We start from the raw sequence: 18,281 nt of genomic DNA, 5'->3' as shown, positions 1-18,281 counted from the left end.
TCACATTCTTTACTTAAACATGATAATGTTTTTCACAGTCTCTTGAGATATTGACCTATGCTCTCTATTTCCCACAGATTTTCTGCTTCCTCCCTCCCTTCTCTCCACAGATCTCTGAGGTAATAGTTCTCTCGGGTGATGAACAGGGCCAGGCTACCTGCTGCCTTGACTGGGACCTCGATGCCTTTGAACAGCCCCATGTTCCTCACTCTCCACAGGGCGTCTTTCCCACTGTTCACCACGGCCCAGATCCTGTCAAACACGTCAGGAGGAAGTTTGACAGGAGAGATGCCGTATATGACGAAAGCAGCGGTCAGGGTAAATTGGGGCGAGAGAGCCTGCAACCAATCTTCAAACTGTGCCCAGAAGGCCTTAGCAAAAAAACAGGACCACAGGAGATGGGTCACAGTCTCCTCCTCGCCGCAGCCCACCCTAACGCAACGAGGGCTGGGGGTGAGGCCCCTACGGTACAAGAAAGTTCGTACCGGTAAGCACTGGTGGACGACACTCCAGGCTAAATCTCTGTGAATGTTGCACAGAAACTTAGAGGATGTGTGTTTCCACACCTTCCTTGTTTGGGCTGATGTTAAAATGCCCACAGGGGTCTGCCTATTATTCTGGGGTGCAACGAAATCTTCCAGTTTTTGGACGCTGACATCTCGGAGGGGAATATGGCCAATTGGGTGAGATCTTAGAAAACTTTTAACTGTCCCATAAATTGCAGGGCATGTGTCAGAGAGTGGGACGTCCAGCTTGGGTCTGACACCCCACACTCTGAACACCTCCCTACCTACCCAGAGCCTGGAAAAATAAGTCCAGGTACGCGCTGCAGGTGCTGTTGCAAAGCCTCTCAGCACAGAGGCCAGGAAAATGCACAGCAGCTTCGTAGCAATATCTGGGACAGACTTCCCCCCTGAGGGTAGCGGCTTGTACATTATTTCCCTTCTGAGTCTTTCCTGCTTCCCACCCCATAGAAATTGAAACATCAATCTCCTCAGCACCGCCGCAACACGGTGTGGGATTGGGAAGGTAGAAGCCAGAAAATTCAAGACAGGCAAGAGCTCGGCTTTGATGACCAGCACCTTCCCTGTCATGGTGAGGTCTCGGTCCTTCCATTGCATCAGTTTTTTGTTTAAGATTGGCAATTTGTTCTGCCAATTTACTGTTCCCATCTCTTCTCCAAAATACACCCCCAGGACCTTAATTCTCTTCTCTTGCAGCCTGAGATCATGTCCTTCTATTGGCTCCCTCCAGTTCTGATAAAATCTCACTCTTAGATTTGTTAATTTTTGCGGAGGAAGCCAAAGAGAACCGATCACAGCACTGCAGAGCTCTGCTAATTGAGGCATTGTCAGAGAGGAGCAGGGTGACGTCATCCATGTATAGAGATGTCTTTACCTCTCCTCCCCCACTTCCAGGCACTGGTATCCCATTAATGGCCTGATCCTGGCGCAAGGCACAGGCTAATATAATAATAATAATAATAAACTTTATTTTATATAGCGCCTTTAAAGGTGGCTTCTCAAAGCGCTTTACAGGATGACAATAACAATAAATAAGAAGACTACAACAATAAATAAGAAAATTTCACAAGACAGGACACAATTATAATTACAACAATACAACAATAACAATAGAGGAGACCGTGGAAGATGGTATTAAGAAGAGCAGAGGGGTGAAGAATGGAACCAGTTAAGTAAAGGCTTTTCTGAAAAGGAGGGTTTTGAGTCTGGATTTGAAGGAGTTTAGAGAAGGTGACTCTCTAATATCCTTGGGCAAAGAGTTCCAGAGCTTGGGGGCATAGCAGGAGAAGGCCCTGTCGCCCATACAATGTAGACGGGCTTGGGGGACAGTAAGGAGGGCAGAATTTGAAGAACGGAGGTTGCGAGGTGGGGAGTAGGGCGATAAAAGTTCAGACAGGTATTGAGGTGCCAAGCCATGTAAAGCCTTGTAGGTGAGCATGAGGATTTTAAAGTCTACGCGGAATTTGACCGGAAGCCAGTGCAAGGACTCCAGGATAGGAGTAATGTGAACACTTGCACTAGACCTGGTCAGGATTCTGGCTGCTGAATTTTGGACATACTGCAGCTTGTTCAGAGTAGATTTAGATACCCCAGGGAGCAGAGCATTGCAGTAGTCAATTCGAGAGAATACAAATATGTTGATTAGCTTTTCAGCCACAGTTAATGATAGCATAGGGCGTAGTCTTGCGATATTTCTAAGGTGAAAAAAAGATGTTTTGACAGTATGCTGTACATGTGGGTCGAATGTTAAGCCAGAATCGAATATAACCCCAAGGTTTTTCAATTTTGATTGGAGCTCAAGTACAGAGCCATCTACAGACAGGGTTACAGGACTGGCTTTACGAAGTTGATGGGGGGTACCAATAAGCATGACTTCAGTCTTGTCACAGTTAAGATGAAGGAAGTTTTGAGTCATCCAAATTTTTATGTCAGAGATGCAATTAGATAGAATAGAGACAGCCACATCAGTGTCGGGTTTGGTATGGATGTATATTTGAGTATCGTCAGCGTAAAAATGAAAGCTGAGGCCGTGTGATCTTAAAAGCTGACCAAGTGGGAACATGTAAATGCTGAAGAGCAAGGGGCCCAGTATTGAGCCCTGAGGGACACCAGACTTGACAAGACCAATTTCAGACCTGTACCCATTGAGAGAGACAAAGTGACAGCGATCAGTGAGGTAAGACTTAAACCATTTGAGGGCAGTGTCAGAGACTCCAAACACAGTCTCGAGACGAGAAAGCAAGATGTTATGGTCAACAGTGTCAAAGGCAGCACTGAGATCAAGAAGGATGAGTATGGAAAGAGAACCAGAATCAGAAGCTATTAGGAGATCGTTGGTGACTTTGACTAGGGCGGTTTCTGTGCTGTGAAGTTGACGGAAGCCAGATTGGAGGGGTTCGAAAAGGTTGTTTGTCATGAGGTGGTTATGTAACTGAAGTACTCGCTAAGGGCTCCATAGCCAAAACGAATAACAAGGGGGATAATGGGCAGCCCTGCCTCACCCCTGAACAGACTTCAAAGGGGCGTGATCTATTGCCATTAACCATTACTCTGCTGTTGCTACCTGTGTACAGCAGGTTAATCCACTTTCTCATGATGGGGCCAAACTTCATGTGCTCAAGTACCGATGTTAAGTACTGCCAGTTTAGGCGGTCAAAGGCCTTTTCTAGGTCTACACCTAAAATGCACAGAGGGAGGGAGCGATCCTCAGAGTACAGACAGACATCCCTCAACAAGGCCAGGTTGTCGCTCATCACGCGTCCTGCTATCCCACAAGTCTGTTCTTTCCCTGCCAGTGAGGCCACTACATTTTGTAGGCGCAGGAAAAGGGCTTTGGACAGGATCTTAGTGTCCACGCCTAACAGGCTGGGGGGTCTCCAGTTCTTTATGTCATTCCTTGCTCCTTTCTTAAACAAGAGAGAGATAGTGCCTTCTCTTAAGGAGTCAGGCAGCAATTCTGTCTTATAGCTTTCCACGAATAGGAGCAGTAGCGGATCCTGAAGCAGATCCCAAAAGGTGCAATAAAATTCTTTAGGGAGCCCGTCAGCACCCGGAGTTTTCCCCTTCTGTAAGCTCTCCATAGCCTGTCTCAGCTCTTCTACTGTCAAATCCCTCTCAAGTACTTCCCTATCTTCTTCACTCAAAACGTTTTCTAGCTTTGAGGTAAAAAAATGAATTTCTTCATCCTTTACCTCTGTAGAGCTGTACAGTCTTGAGTAGAAGGCCTCGGTGCAGGAGAGGATAGCACTCGGCTCTGTTCTCTCTCGTCCCTCCTCATCAACTACACTTTCCATGACAGACTTGGAGCCTACCACTTTCCTGAAAAAGAAGCGAGTACACTTCTCATTTTCTTCCAAGAACTGCACTCTGCCTCTTAACAGCACTCCTCGACTACTTTCTTCGGCTATGCTCCGGATGTCCTTTTTTAAAAGGGTGATATCCTCGAGCACATCGAAGCCACTGTGCAGCATCGTGTAGAGACGCTGCAGCTGCCTCTGTTTCCTGGCTAGCACTCCTCTCCGTCTGGCAGCAGCCTTCCTTCCCTCAGCCATGAAAAAGGCCTTTGTCCTCATCTTCACCTCCTCCCACCACTCTCCTACTGACCCGTACAGACACTGCAAGGACAGCCACTGTGATAGTTTCTCCTTGTAGCGGGATACTACCCCCTCGTTCTCTAGCAGCTTTGTGTTGAGTTTCCAGAGGCCTGGGCCAAAGACAGTCCCGCCCTGGAGTTCCACTCTACACCCTAAAGCCTGATGATCTGAGAAGAAGACAGGCTGAAGAGTGACCCCAACAACTTTCACTCTCTCTGAGACAAAGCAATAGTCAATTCTGGAGCTGCTATTCCTCCCTGACCATGTATATCCTGCTGTTGTGGGATATATACATCTATATGTGTCTGAGAGTTTAAAGTCTTGAACTAAGTTTTGCAGGGCCAGTGAGCTGGAATCCAATTTTATCGGAGAGCTACACTGCCTGTCTGTGTGCTCTAAGATACAATTAAAATCCCCTCCCACTATCACGTCTGTGCTACTTAACAATAGGGGAGAGAGTGCCTTGAGTAGCTCCACCCTTCCTCCCACGTCAGTAGGACAATACACATTGATTAGCCGCAGGTTAACGGTCCCCCATTCCACATCCACACACAGCAACCTGCCATCTATGACCCTCTGAATACTTTTCAATTTGAAAGCCCATCCTTTGAAAAGAATGGCCACGCCAGAGGCTCTGTTGTTATTGTCCCCTGACCAAACAGAAGGCCCTTTATCCCACCTATCTTCAAAGCTTTTATACCTCTCTTGATATGCTAAAGCACACTCCTGCAACATCAACACATCTCCCCCTCTCTGCTGGAGGTAATCAAAGACACACTGACATTTAACTCCGTCATTGATACCTCTGGTGTTAAGAGAAATTATGTTTAGAGCCATATTACATAAGAAAGTGGAACAAGTCTTTACAAAACACATTTCTCTTCGGTCTCACCTGTTACCTTCTGCTTTTTCTTTTTCTTCTTACCAATTTCCTGCCAGCCATCCTCTGAATGAGCCTTCATCAGGGTGGCAGCAGTAAAAGCGTTCACGGAGTCCATTTCAAGGAAGGGGGTAGAAGGAGGGGTGGAGGGGTTCCAGCTGTCCCCATCGCCATGCTCTCCTTCCTCCTCGCTCGGGGAGAAAACAGAGTCATTTTTCCTTTTCCTCAAGTCCAGCTCCTGGGAGCACTGAGGGGAAAGGGGTGCAGCCGATGCACCAGTCTCCTCTTCCCCCTCACCCACCAGCTGTTGCAGATCCTCCGTGATGGACTGGATGGAGGAGAGGAGGGCATCTGTAGCACTTGCAGAGTCTGAGAAAAGCAGCTCCGCTGAATCCTGGGTATCGTCGCTGGACCCGCTCCACCGGGGGGCCCCACACTGGCCCTCGTTCTGAGGAGCAGGAGTGGGGGAGGGGTCCTCGCTGTTCTCGGGGGTTTTCAAACCCTCGTGCTTGTCTGGTGCAGTCTGCGGTTGTGGGAGCGTAGTGGATTTCTCTTCCACCGGCCCCGGAGCCACAGCAGGACTGATCCTGGCTGGAGGCTGAGACTCTTTGTCCAACAAGGGTTCTTTGTTTGACTTGTTGTTTGCTTTGGCTTTTCGGGCCGGTTTGGCTGAAACAAGCACTGCCTCATCCTTTCTCATTTTGAGTTTATTGGCGTAGGCGTGAGGGCAGTTCTTAAAAACGTGTCCTTCCGAGCCACATAAATTGCACTTTGGCAGCATTGAACAGTCAGAGGCTAAATGTCCCTGTTTGCCACAGTTCTTGCAGCATTTCACAGTGCAGGACGATGCCAGGTGTCCCACAGCACCACAGCGCCAACACACCTTTGGTTGTCCCACATAAAATACATAGCCATTGCAGGCGCCCAGCCGGATTGTAGAGGGCAGGTGCCTTAAGCCTCCATTTACATTGTCCGGTAGTAAGCGAACCTCGAATTTCCTTGCTCCTTTTTTTATACCGTCAACATCTCTAACCTCAGTTCCATGGTGGACGGTGCAGTACTGGTTAAGCCAGGTGTGAATGTCCTCTGTCTTTGCCAGTTCCGAGAACATAACAACATGCACCGTTTTCCTCTCTCTCTGTGTCAGAGGCTGCAAGTTGATCTTCTCAAGTGCAGGAACTTTCCCTCTTTTTGCCTCAAACACATCCACGCATTGTTCAAACAGAGGATAGGTAGCAAATACAACCTCAAATGCTTTCTGACCTGGGAGAGCAAAGATGAAATCCAAGTGCCGAGGTTCAAAGCCAAGTTCCTTCTTTAACACTTTTCTGCTGAACTGCATACGATCCATGAAGACGTCATCCAAAAGCTCAAAACGTACAGCATTCTTGCGGGATCCAAAGGTTGCCATCTCAAACTGCAAAACAAACACTGCTTCCACAAAACAAGAAAACAATCCAACTACTCCAACTACAGGCTGATCAAGGTATCTCCCCTGCCAGGTAAGCCGAGAGCCGCAGGCGATGAGCCCGGAGCTGAACGGGCCCCACTGGCTCGTTTGTAAGGCCAGGTGCATTGCCAACCACGACCGGCAGGGCAGAGGCCTTGAAGGCAGCCTGGGCTCCTGCAGCTGTCCAGCCACGCACTCTGGTTTCTCTTCATCTCGTACAAATCTTTTGCCTTTTACTAAAGATTTCCATACAATTTTTGTGCTTTCCTGCCTTCGGGTGGGGCGCAGCTGGGCTGGTCAAAGAGAGAAAACAAAACCGCTCACAATCGCTCTTATTACGGCGACTGTGGCCGTCTGCTCTGCGAGTCCTCGGTCTCCGCCTGTCTGATTGGCGCTCTTTTCTTTGGGGGCCGGGAAGTGTCCGGCCGCAAATATGAAGCGTTACAGCAACGACATGCCATGAGACGATTGATAACGATTTCCATAGGATCCACGCGGTTGCCTGGCAACCGTCAGCTTTGCGCAGTGGCAGTATCGTAGCCTGTGAGGTTTAGCCGATGCGCGATTATTGCTAGTTGAAAACTTTTCCCAATACCCCGCTTCCGCCGGTTTGCAATACAATCGGCGAAAGCAATTCTTGACAGTCTCGTCAGAGACTGAGCAAGGTGTTTAAAGACAGATTTTGTCATGGTAACATCATGGTAGAAAGAAACAAGCTTGTTACGTCTCAACAGAAACACTCTTTAGCTCTTTCAGCGTTATGCAGAGAACAGCGTCTGTCGAGATCACTTTTGAGTCAGCGCGAAACGCCGTGTGCTGTCAGTTTGATTTCATATTGCTCGTAGCGGCGCCCGGCTTTTGTCTGTCAAACGTTAGGTTGCGCTTCTTCATGCTGCATCGTCGGCATGAGTGGAGCTTTTTAAACGAATGTACTTACTGCGCCTCATAAGAAATCGTTTGTCCCCGTTCAAAACAGATTGTGCGATGTCCTGCAGCGTTCGCAAAGCAAACCTTTGACAATTTGAAAGAGGAATTTATTCTGCTTCCTGTGCGTGCAGTAGTTACAAAGTTGAACGTCTTTACACGATCTGCCGCAGATCTTACAAACGAGCCAGTGGGGCCTGTTCAGCTCGGGGCTCATCGCCTGCGGCTCACGGCTTGCGAGCGTGCCCAATCCGTGCGATAACTCGGAAAACACCCGGCCACACTGTGCCGGAAACGACGCACTCTGGGAAGCCGCTATGCAAAGCGAGGTCCCAAGATCCCCTGCGGCCGAACACTTCCCGCCCCCCAAAGAAAAGAGCGCCAATCAGACGGCAGGAGACCGAGGACTCGTGGAGCAGACGGCCACAATCGCCATAACAAGAGTGATTGCAAACGTTTTTGTTTTCTCTCTTTGACCAGCCCAGCTGCGCCCCACCCGAAAGCAGAGAAGCACAAATATTGCATAGAACTCATTCATGCTTCTCTCCGCGGGAATCTTTAGTAAAAGGCGAAAGATTTGTACGACATGAAGAGAAACCAGAGAGCGTGGCTGCACAGCTGCAGGAGCCCAGGCCGCCTTCAAAGCCTCTGCGCTGCCGGTCGTGGTTTGCAATGCACCTGGCCTTACAAACGAGCCAGTGGGGCCCGTTCAGCTCCGGGCTCATCGCCTGCGGCTCACGGCTTGCGAGCGTGCCCAATCCGTGCGATAACTCGGAAAGCACCCGGCCACACTGTGCCGGAAACGACGCACTCTGGGAAGCCGCTATTCAAAGCGAGGTCCCAAGATCCCCTGCGGCCGGACACTTCCCACCCCCCAAAGAAAAGAGCGCCAATCAGACGGCCGGAGACCGAGGACTCGCGCAGCAGACGGCCACAATCACCATTACAAGACCGATTGCGAACGTGCTTGTTTTCTCTCTTTGACCAGCCTAGCTGCCCGCCACCCGAAAGCAGGGAAGCACAAAAATTGCAGGGAACTCATTCATGCTCCTCTCCATGGAAATCTTTAGTAAAAGGCGAAAGAGTTGTACGAAATGAAAAGAAACCAGAGTGCATGGCTGATTAAGGCCATTTAATGCCTTAATCAGGCAATTAAGGCCCACACCGATCCTGAGCCTCAGAACTCCGGGCGCAATTAAGGCCCAAACCAGTTCTGACCTTCAGAACTCCGGGCGCAATTAAGGCCCACACCAGTCCTGAACTTCACGGTAAGGGTCCAAAACCCGTTCAAAAACTCCACGCGCAATTAAGGCATAAACCAGCTTCGAACGCCTGTACACAATACCGCGGAACCCCTGCCAGACCAAATTCTGGGCTTACAGCAAACAACCCATTACATACACCGGTGTCTTCCCCGGGCCAGAGGAATTCAGAAACTCACGTTTACTCCGTCATCTCGGGCGATTCTCGCAGGGAGCAGAGATTTCCCAATCGGTCAGAGAGAGTCGGGACTTTTAAATAAAAGAGGAGTCCTTACCTCTTAGTTATGTGCGCGCTGACCATCTCTCCTGCCGATGGGAAGTTCTGCGCCTTCTGGAGCATCCGCCGACTACGCCAAATTTGTTGTAACAGAAGAAATAAGGTTCTTGATCCCGAGATGAAGTAAAACAGATGAGTTTATTGCATGCAAGGAACAATAAAGCCGAAGTCTTGTTTCCCGCAAGAAACAACAAAACCGAAGTATTGTTCCCCGTACTGTTACAAACTTTTGGGTTATATAGTGTTTTCTTCTCCGTTTCTGACGTCACTCGGTCTGATGGTAAAGAGGGGGGTTCATGGTATTTGGCCAGTTTACGATGTTCTGGACAAATGGTCAGTTTAATATTACACCCAGGGGGGTTCCTAGCTTGCATCTGCAATCCTTATCAGTTAACCCCCCTTTCCTGCCATAAACCCCAGTTTGTGACTTGAAAGTCTAAACCCCCTACAGAAAGGATTAAATTCAAACCCCCGTCTCCACATCTTTCTTCAGTATCTTAATAAAGTGAAGGAGCTGCCCCTTCGCCAAGGCGGTGTGGGGCAGAATGGACAACATAATGCAACTCCTGGAAACGAATGCGGTGCTCAGCTACCAGTACATTCTGCTGGGGCTGGCACCTACCGGACTGGACAGGGGGACGCAGTTCCTGATGTGGCTGCTGCTGTCCCTCACAAAGAAAGGCCTGTGGGACGCGAGAAACAATCTCATCCGGCACAACAACAAGTGGGGAGCAAGGGAGCTGGAAGAGAGGATCCTGGCGGACCTCAGGAGGAGGATGAAGCGCGACGTTGCTAAATGGGGTTTCCCCACGGCAAAGGAGTACTGGAAAGGCCTATGGACCCTGTACAGGGATTAATGGTTTACAGCAAGCGGTAGGGTTTGGAGGGACTCTCATAATAGCGCAAATCCGCCCACCCTTGCAAGGATTGATAACGGACAATCACCGCCGTTCCGCCGATGTTTTAATTTTGTGGAGTGTTATCGTGTGAGATGTTTCCCTTTGAGATGTGTTTTTTTTTCGGAATAAAGTATATTTTATAAGAAAAAAAAAAGATTGTACCATAAAGATTTCCATGGAGAGGACTATGGTTTCCTGCAGGACTATGCCGGTAGGAGGACCAGGTTCCACAACTTCAAGGGGCTGTGTCGAGGCGATCCACAGTACTGTCAGGACCAGCCGTGGCAGTTTTAGGATTCCCATTCTGGAACATAGATGAGGCACATGGTACAGTTCCACTATAATTTTGAATATATTTTCCTAGCAGGACCTACAGTACAGTACCTAACTACCTGCAGCTACAAAGGGGCACCCCCCTCTTTGATCGGGTTTGGACGTTTAACCCTATTCTGTGTTCTCCGGCGCCATTTGAGGTGGGCGATACAAGCGGAGGTGGTTGTGATGCACCCACTTGTAGACCAGAGATTGCCTTCCCTTCTCAATCTGAATTCGATAAGCTACCGGTGATACCTTATCGACAATCTCGTGGGGTCCTGTCCAACTGGGTAAGAACTTCCGGGCCACCCCTGTGGGTTTGGCAAATTGGAAGTACAGGACCTTGTCTCCTACTTGGAGTTCCTGGTTAACTGCCTTTCGGTCATAGTATGCTTTCCTACCCTCTGCACTCCTTCCCAGATTGTTCTGGGCAAAAGCAAAGGTTGCCTGCAGATGTGCTCGCAGGTCTGACACATACTGATGGGCCGTAGCAGCCCCCGTCGTGCTCAGGTCCTCCACCCCATAAAGACAGTGTAGGGGAAGAGTCATCTTCCGACCTGTCATCATCTCAAAAGGTGGGACCCCCGTAGAGCAATGGGGCGTAGCTCGGATGGCCATCAGAACCAGGGGCAGCTTAATGTCTCAGTCCCTACTGCTGTTGGAGACAAACTTTTTGAGCATACTAACCACCGTTCGGTTTGCCCTTTCTGCCTGGCCCGAGGATTGAGGGTGGTAGGAGATATGCAACTGGGTCTTGACCCCAAGCATATTCCACAGGGTTGCCATTACTGTAGCTGTGAAATGGGTTCCCCGATCCGAGACCACGGTCAGGGGGAATCCCCATCGACTGAACACATGGTTCACCAACAGCACTGCAGTTGTCTCTGCCGTGTCGTTGGGTGCTGGGAGGCACTCAATCCATTTTGTGAATGCACACGTAACAGTGAGGAAATATTTGTTCCCTCTGGATGACCTCACCAGCGGCCCCACCCAATCCATTTGAAGATTGGACCAGGTGAATGTCATGCCCTTTTTCTGGAGTGGTGCACGGTGCAAGGGCCGTGATGGTTGGAACTGGCTACACGTCAGACACCCCTTTACATACGCAGCGATGTCTTGGCCCATGTGAGGCCAGAATGCCACCTGCTGGATAGTGTCGTATGTAGCCTTGATTCCCCGGTGACCCCCACAGGGTTCGTCATGAGCGTGTTGGATCATGACCCCCCGATGACAGTGGGGAACTACCCACTTTGGGACACCTTGTGCAACTGGTACACAAACCAACAACCCCTTTATAATTTTTAGGTTGTCTTTCACCTCTGCCAGCTCCTTCAGCTCCAGAGACTGGCTCAGCACCTGCTCCGAAAGAGGTTGACGCACTGGGTCAGCGATATGCTGATACATTTGCCCAATTGCTGGGTCCTGTTTCTGCATTTCCGCAAGATCGGTGTTAAAACCCTGTGACCCAAGCACTACAGATTGAGGGTCAGCTCCGACATCCTGTCTAGCCCTGCTTCGGGTGACCGCCTTGACCTCAGCCACGAATTCTAGGGGTAGCCATTCCTGCTGGAACTGCCAGGGTTCACCCTCTAAGGCGCCAGATTTGGCCAACCGGTCGGCCTCATCATTCCCGTCTTTGTCGGGTCCCTTCACCTGGGAGTGTCCCTTCACCTTCCTCCAGTAAACCATCATTCCAGCCTCGGTCGTGAGCTTGTCACTGGCCAGGAACAACTCTTTGTTCTTTACTTCCTTGCCCCGGGCATTTTTCATGCCGTTACCCTTCCAATACGGAACGTGAGACACGAAGCTATGTCGGGCGTAGTTCGAGTCACTACAGATGACAAACTGTTTAAGGCCATGTGTCAGGGCCTGCTGGAGGGTGATCAGCACCCCAGCTACTTCCGCATACTGACTAGTCTTTGGTCCTAGCTTATAGCGGGTCGGCCCACAGGGAGTATTGTCTTGCCAGACTACTCCTACCCCTGCTAGCACCTGCTGTTCGTGGCGAAAAGAGCAACCGTCAACATAGGCCATGGGTAAGCCCTGGCCCACGTTCTCATCGTAGTACCGATGATTGTTCGGTAGCTCAGCAGCGGGAATTGTTTCTGGAGCTTCCATGTCAGTGTCACAGCCGTGACACACTTGGCCCAAAGCCAGGCCCTGTCCCAGGTACATTTTCTTGCTCTGTGCATAACGTACCTCTATCTCATAGCCTTGTAGGGCCATCATTCATGCCACAATCCTGCTATTTGACACCCTGCCCGCTTTCAGTCTCTGGCTATGCAGGAATGTCACAGGTTGGTGGCAGGTTTCGATGATGATCTTTTGTCCCCCAACATAACTACGGAAGTGTTCTACCGACCAGACCGTAGACAACAGGGCCTTCTCGCAGTCCAAGAACTTTTGCTCCACTGGGCTCAGGGCTCGACTGGCATATGCCACCACCCTTCGCTCTTGGTTATATTCCTGACTCAGAGCAGCCCCAAGGCAGTGCTCTGAGAACCCTGCTTCAAGGTAGAAGACCTTATTTTTGTCAGGGTAGGCCAAGCTCGGCGCACTACCGAGTCTGCGCTTCAGCTCCATCACAGCCTGTTCTGGGGAAGGCCCCCACTCAAAGGGCACGTCTTTCTGCAACAGCTTGTGGAGGGGCCTTGCTATTTCAGCGTAATCCTCAATGAACTGCTGGGAATAATTACATACTCCCAGAAAGCTGCGCAGTTCAGACAGGTTAGTGGGCGACTTCATATTCTGGATAGCTTGGACTCTGCTGGACTGTGGCTGTATGCCTTGGGCTCCAACCAACAGTCCCACGAACTCCACTTGGGTCCTACACCACTGTCCCTTAGCCAGGGACAGTTTGGCCCCTGCACAGGAGAGCTGGGTCAACACATGCCTGATCTCGGCCATGTGTTCTTCCCAGGTCTGACTCCTCATCAGAATATCGTCCACATAGACCAGGTTGCCCCTGGCTGCATCACTCATGGCTTTGTGCAGAAATATGTTGAACTCCGCTGGGGAGTTGGAATACCCAAAGGGGCATCGATTCCAGGTGAACTGCCTGTTTCCAAAGGAAAAGGCCAGTTTGTACTGGTCTGTTGGTTCTACCTTAAGGGTCCAGAACCCATTGGCCACATCCACTGTGGTGAAATATTTCGCTGTTGTCACCTTAAATAACTCCTGATCTAGGTAGATCATTGGCCATCGTGACAAAGGAACCTGTTTATTCAGCTGCCGGTAGTCAATGGTCAGACGCCATTTACCATTGGGTTTCAGCACCGGCCACAGTGGGGAGTTATAAGTGGAGTTACACTCCCTTATGATCTGACGCTCTAGTAGAGCATCCAACGTCTGCTTTATGGACTCGTATGCCGTGAGGGGAATGCGATACTGCCTGACATAGGTTGGGCGGGCGCCAGGGGCCGTTGGAATGCGCACTGTGTTCAAATCCGTCACCCCGCAGTCATAGGCGTCCCGTGCAAACACTTCCCGGAAATCCTGGAAATTCTGACGCAGCTGCTGACGCTGGCTTTCCGTTTCCAGGGCATCTGCCTTGCCAACCTGTTCCTGTACCTGCTCTAGGAACCCCGCTTTTGACGGCATGGCGGTATCCCGGGTCGTACTCTCGGCTGAGTGGTCCATCGGAACACCTGCGTGTACTGTGTACACAACCATCTCATCCTTATCGCTAAGGTCCACCCTGCACACCTCCTGGTTGCAGAATCCCTCTATTGGCATAATTGCAATCATCCGCCAGGGGTAGGTGTAGTACACCTGCTCGGTTCCCCCCTCCCTGGCCAAGGGACCAGGGAGCTGCCCCAGTACTGGGATGGCTAGTTCGAAATCATAGAAACCATTGTCAATTACCAGTCCCATGTCAGTGCAAGCAGGGATTTTGACATCTTGTTTTGCTATGTTCTGCACCAACAGGCAGGTGGCTCGGCCATTCCGTTCCAGTCTGGGGGTACAACAGACTGCTAGGTTCAGTCTGATAAACTGAGCTGATGGTTGGAAGAAAACCATCTCAGCGTCCATTCTCTGTCCCTTCTTTAGGACAAGGCGTACTGGAAACCCTGCTGTTGACGCAGGAACGATCAGGTCCGATTCGTTTACTACCTGGCAGGCCTGAGGAATCGTCTGACCTGACCGAATGTTCTCGGGGTCACCGCTTAGAGAGTGGGCATCTGGGTCCACCCGTGTCCACAGCACACTGTTTACTGTGTCCAGCTGGGCGCCTAGTCGAACCAATAGGTACTTCCAATAGGAAGTAGTGAGCAAACTTCCTTTTTCCAATGGAGATGGAAGCTACACAGCTTCCTTTGCTCCAAATGGACCTATGAGATGGGGGTGCCCACCACAGAACCTGTGACTGCGTCACCAGGGTCACCTGACAGCTTCGCGACAGGTCCTCGAACAGACCTTCACTGATTATGGACTTCTCAGAGCTGAGGCTAACTCAATGAATTAGATCATCAACCTGCACTTCTGCCACCTGGACCCCCTCCCACCACCATGGGGTGGTAGTCCTGGACCCCCTGAGGTACCAGGGTGCACAGAAAGGACTCCCATTCATTACCGGACAGGGAGATCCACTCTTCTTCAGGGATGAAAAGGGGGTGTGCTTTACCTGGCGGGTCAAGCAGCTGCTTGGAGCACTGCTCCTGTAGTTGGGAGACTGTGGGAGTGCTGGCCTGGGCAGGACTTCCCTGTAGTTTTGGAAAGCAAGAAGAGACATTTATTCTCGTCCAGAGGAACCAGGAGGAACCTCCAACTCAGCTATAGTGTTCAGTGGGCACTGTGTGATCACAGCATAACCACTGAATCCCCCTTTTTGCTGTGCAACAGGCTTAGGGTTTTTGACCTGAGCCCACAATTTTCCACGCTGGCAGTCCACCAGAGGCTCCAGCCTGTCAAGCAGGTCTTGGCCAATGAGTAGTGGCTCTGTTTTTAACCTAGAGATGTAAACAGGATGCACCACGTTCATTGGCCCGAACCTAAGTGCCACCCACACTCGGTGTGTGATCCTGGCATGATCCTGGGTATAGCTGGAAATATCTATCTTACACGGTTCTACCTTAAGTCTGATGCCTTTTCCTTTCGCTACTCGTTTGAGCTCGCTGAGTAGATCGGCTGACATCAAACTAATTTCAGCCCCAGTGTCAATCAGTGCTTCTCTATCTAAGACGTTTTCAAGAGAAACCTTGATATAAATACGCCTTGCTTTGCCTTTCTGGCTGAGATTCCCTAAGAATTGTAGGACGCCTGCCTTTTCTTTGACTTCAGGGGCGGGGTCAGCGCCCAACTCAGAGTCACAGCCTTCTTCCAGGCAGGAACCCTCCCACCCAATCAGATAGACTGAGGGAGGGGCTTGGGACGGATCCCCGCCTCCTCCAGTGAGAAGGGGCGTGGTCCCCCTAAGCTCATTCACACTTCCAGCATTCGGTGCGGAAGGTTTACCCTGTCCTGATCTCTCAGGCAGGGCTTGTTCAAGCCTGGCCAGGCGGGCTGCAGTTGACTCCCTTCGTCCAGTCTTATGATAGGCTCTGCCTGAGCCCTTGCCTTCCCCGTAGCGCTCACGGCGGCTCTGACGCTTAGTGCGGTCCTGCCTGCCTATTTTGCGCCGGGGCTTAGCGAGCTCAGGAACCTCAGCTGCCTCGAGCTGAGGCGAGTCGTCAACCCTGCTGGCTTTAGTGGCGAACACGGCCGTTTTAGCAGGTTTTTGCTCTGAGGAAGCAGAGACTTCAGCTCCCCAGGCTTTTTGAGCCAACCTTCTAATGTCAGACATTTTCATCGCTTTTGCATCAGTGTGCATCACAATCATTTTCCTGACTGAGGGATGCAGATTAGCAATGAATAAACCTTTGAAATTCACGTTCTCTTCGCAACCCTCTTCATTCCGCCCTGCAAAATAAGTGCGCCTAAGCCTCTGATAATAGTCGCGAGGGGCTTCAGCTTTTTCGTGCTTAATATGGTGCACAGCGGCCACGGCAGCTATGGGATCGATAAAAGCCGAAAATTCTCCGATCATTGCCTGACACAGCTCCTCAAAGCTATTACAGACCTCCGGTCCTTGTCTAGACATCCACTCGTGGACCGCTCGGCTGGTAGTTTTCCTTACTAACATAGCCTTTTCCTGTTCGGACGCTTCGGGCATAAACTGCAAAGTATATCTCAGCTCATCGATGTAGGTCTCCACATTATTCCCTGACACTGACGGGTCAAACCTTTCTACATCTTTGGCTAACTGCCTCAGGGAGTGTAGGTTAATTTTTATGGTTTCTCCGCGGGCAGGGAGACGGCCGTGATCAGGAGCAGGGGGTCTATGCCTGAACTGACTCGCCCTTGCGTTTCGCGCAGGACTCGGCGATCTCCCCCATGCCGATCCGACCACAGACCCTGGCCGGGAGAAACCTCCTCCCGGCGCGCTGGGTGAGCGCTCCGGGCTGCTAGGTGGGCTGGCATGCAAGTGGGATCTAGTCTATTTTGCTTCCAGTACGGCAGCATCTGACTCCTTTTGCCTTTCCTGGCTGAGCTCATTTAAACTCTCAATTTCTTTTTCTTTTTCTTTCAAGCTCGCTTCCAGGTCTCTCCTAGCTACCTCAGCCGCAGTTTCTCTAGCAGACAAGTCATCTAATTTACCTAAAACTTCCCTGAGTCAGTCTTCACTTTCCTCATTTTTCACTCTCTTTTCTCTGATTATATCCAACAACTCAACTCGCTCCGCCTTATATCTTTCTAGCGTTCCCTGAAGCTTTTGAAACTTTGTCAGCTCGGACAAAGACAGTTCCAGCTGTTTAGCTAGATTTAAGGTGAAACTCGATAGGACCAGAACTGCTTTCACAGACCCTCCTGTGTTAAGCTGGTTCGCTACCTTAGCTACTAAATCTACTTGCAGCTTCTCAATATCATCAAAGTTCAACTTTTCGATACCACTCCAGTAACCAGGATTGTCGTCGCTAGAAATAGTACTTATATGCGACTCCACTTCAGACATTTTAGCAGCCATTGTCATTACGTCTGTAGGGAAAACCGGTTCAGGGACGCCAAATATGTAATCATAGTGGCTCTCTGAAGGCACCAGTTCTGTAGGGTTTGGGCATTTACTGAGACAATTATTAATTGTAGCAGTAAATCACAAAGTTGATTCTTTTGATGGCTTTAGAATCCAACCATGCGATATAACTCAAACAACGCACACACACAGGTACTAATACACGAGGATACATTTATTAATACATAGAATATGCATATAAACCTAACAGATCTTATCGAGAGGGTTATCAGAATACAAAAGGTATATATTCAATCAGTTACAAAGTGTTACACATATCAAGAGGACATACGTTCAGTATATCATTCATTAAGACCGTTTCATAAATGAACTTGGTTACAACTTCTACATTAGATACTCAAAACAAGTACATAACTCTTAGGAATTAAATTGATATCAACTGGTTGGGATAACAATTGAATTCTCGAGCTGTAATGCATTGAAGTTGAATACTCATCCAATCTTTGGGGATTCAGATCTCCTGCGGACTCAAAGAAACATTTGCAGGCTGTTGCTGTCCAATCCGCGCTCTCTGGCTCCGTGCCAGGCTGTGCTGTGCGGCTTGCGACGGTGCGCTGCTGATGCTCACTGTTGGCTTTAACTAGCAAAGTTTGTGCACAGGAGAAAAGATGACTGTGGGTCCCAGCAAGTCAGGAAGAGGACCGGTTCGTTCCTGATGTAGAGCTAGTTCTGAATAGTGATTCAGCTGTCCACAGTTCCGACCTATTCACAAGGCCTGCTGCTGGTTACTCTCTGGCAACCTCCACTCTAGACTCTTAGAACAAAGGAAGGTTCTGGCACTCGGACATACTGGCCGTTCCATGGTTGTCCGGGCTGAGTCTCAGGATGGTCAGGAGGCGCGCTGCGAGAATGTCCTGCCCTTGGGATTCTCCTTTGAATTCCCTTTAGAATTGTTGAATCTGAATCTGAATCTGAATCTGAATCTTGTTGAATCTTCCCTTCTGAATCTGAATCTCCAGTCTCTCTGTGTTGCCTGTTTTTACCTGGAGGAACTTCAGCTCATTGATTGGCTGAAAGTTCCATGGGCATCAGAGTCCCATGTGGGTTACTCGGCCCTACCAGTCCCTGATTGGTTGATCAAGGTGAGA

The 18,281-nt window shown here is 49.9% G+C and overlaps 3 non-coding genes across 3 annotated transcripts; 1 reads left to right on the top strand and 2 right to left on the bottom strand.

The window, feature by feature from the left end:
• The first annotated feature begins 6,961 nt into the window (after positions 1-6,961).
• On the top strand, positions 6,962-7,103 carry LOC148642702 (U4 spliceosomal RNA). Its single transcript, XR_015929468.1, has one exon. It is a non-coding gene; the product is annotated as a U4 spliceosomal RNA (small nuclear RNA).
• Positions 7,104-7,860: 757 nt separating this feature from the next.
• On the bottom strand, positions 7,861-7,977 carry LOC148642701 (U5 spliceosomal RNA). Its single transcript, XR_015929369.1, has one exon. It is a non-coding gene; the product is annotated as a U5 spliceosomal RNA (small nuclear RNA).
• Positions 7,978-8,370: 393 nt separating this feature from the next.
• On the bottom strand, positions 8,371-8,485 carry LOC148642700 (U5 spliceosomal RNA). Its single transcript, XR_015929346.1, has one exon. It is a non-coding gene; the product is annotated as a U5 spliceosomal RNA (small nuclear RNA).
• Between the last annotated feature and the right edge of the window lie 9,796 nt (positions 8,486-18,281).

Source organism: Lepisosteus platostomus, chromosome 22 (genome assembly GCF_059453375.1).
Source record: "Lepisosteus platostomus isolate fLepPlt1 chromosome 22, fLepPlt1.hap1, whole genome shotgun sequence".
NCBI classification, from domain to species: Eukaryota; Metazoa; Chordata; class Actinopteri; order Semionotiformes; family Lepisosteidae; genus Lepisosteus; species Lepisosteus platostomus.
This window is presented reverse-complemented; position numbering and strand designations above follow the sequence as displayed.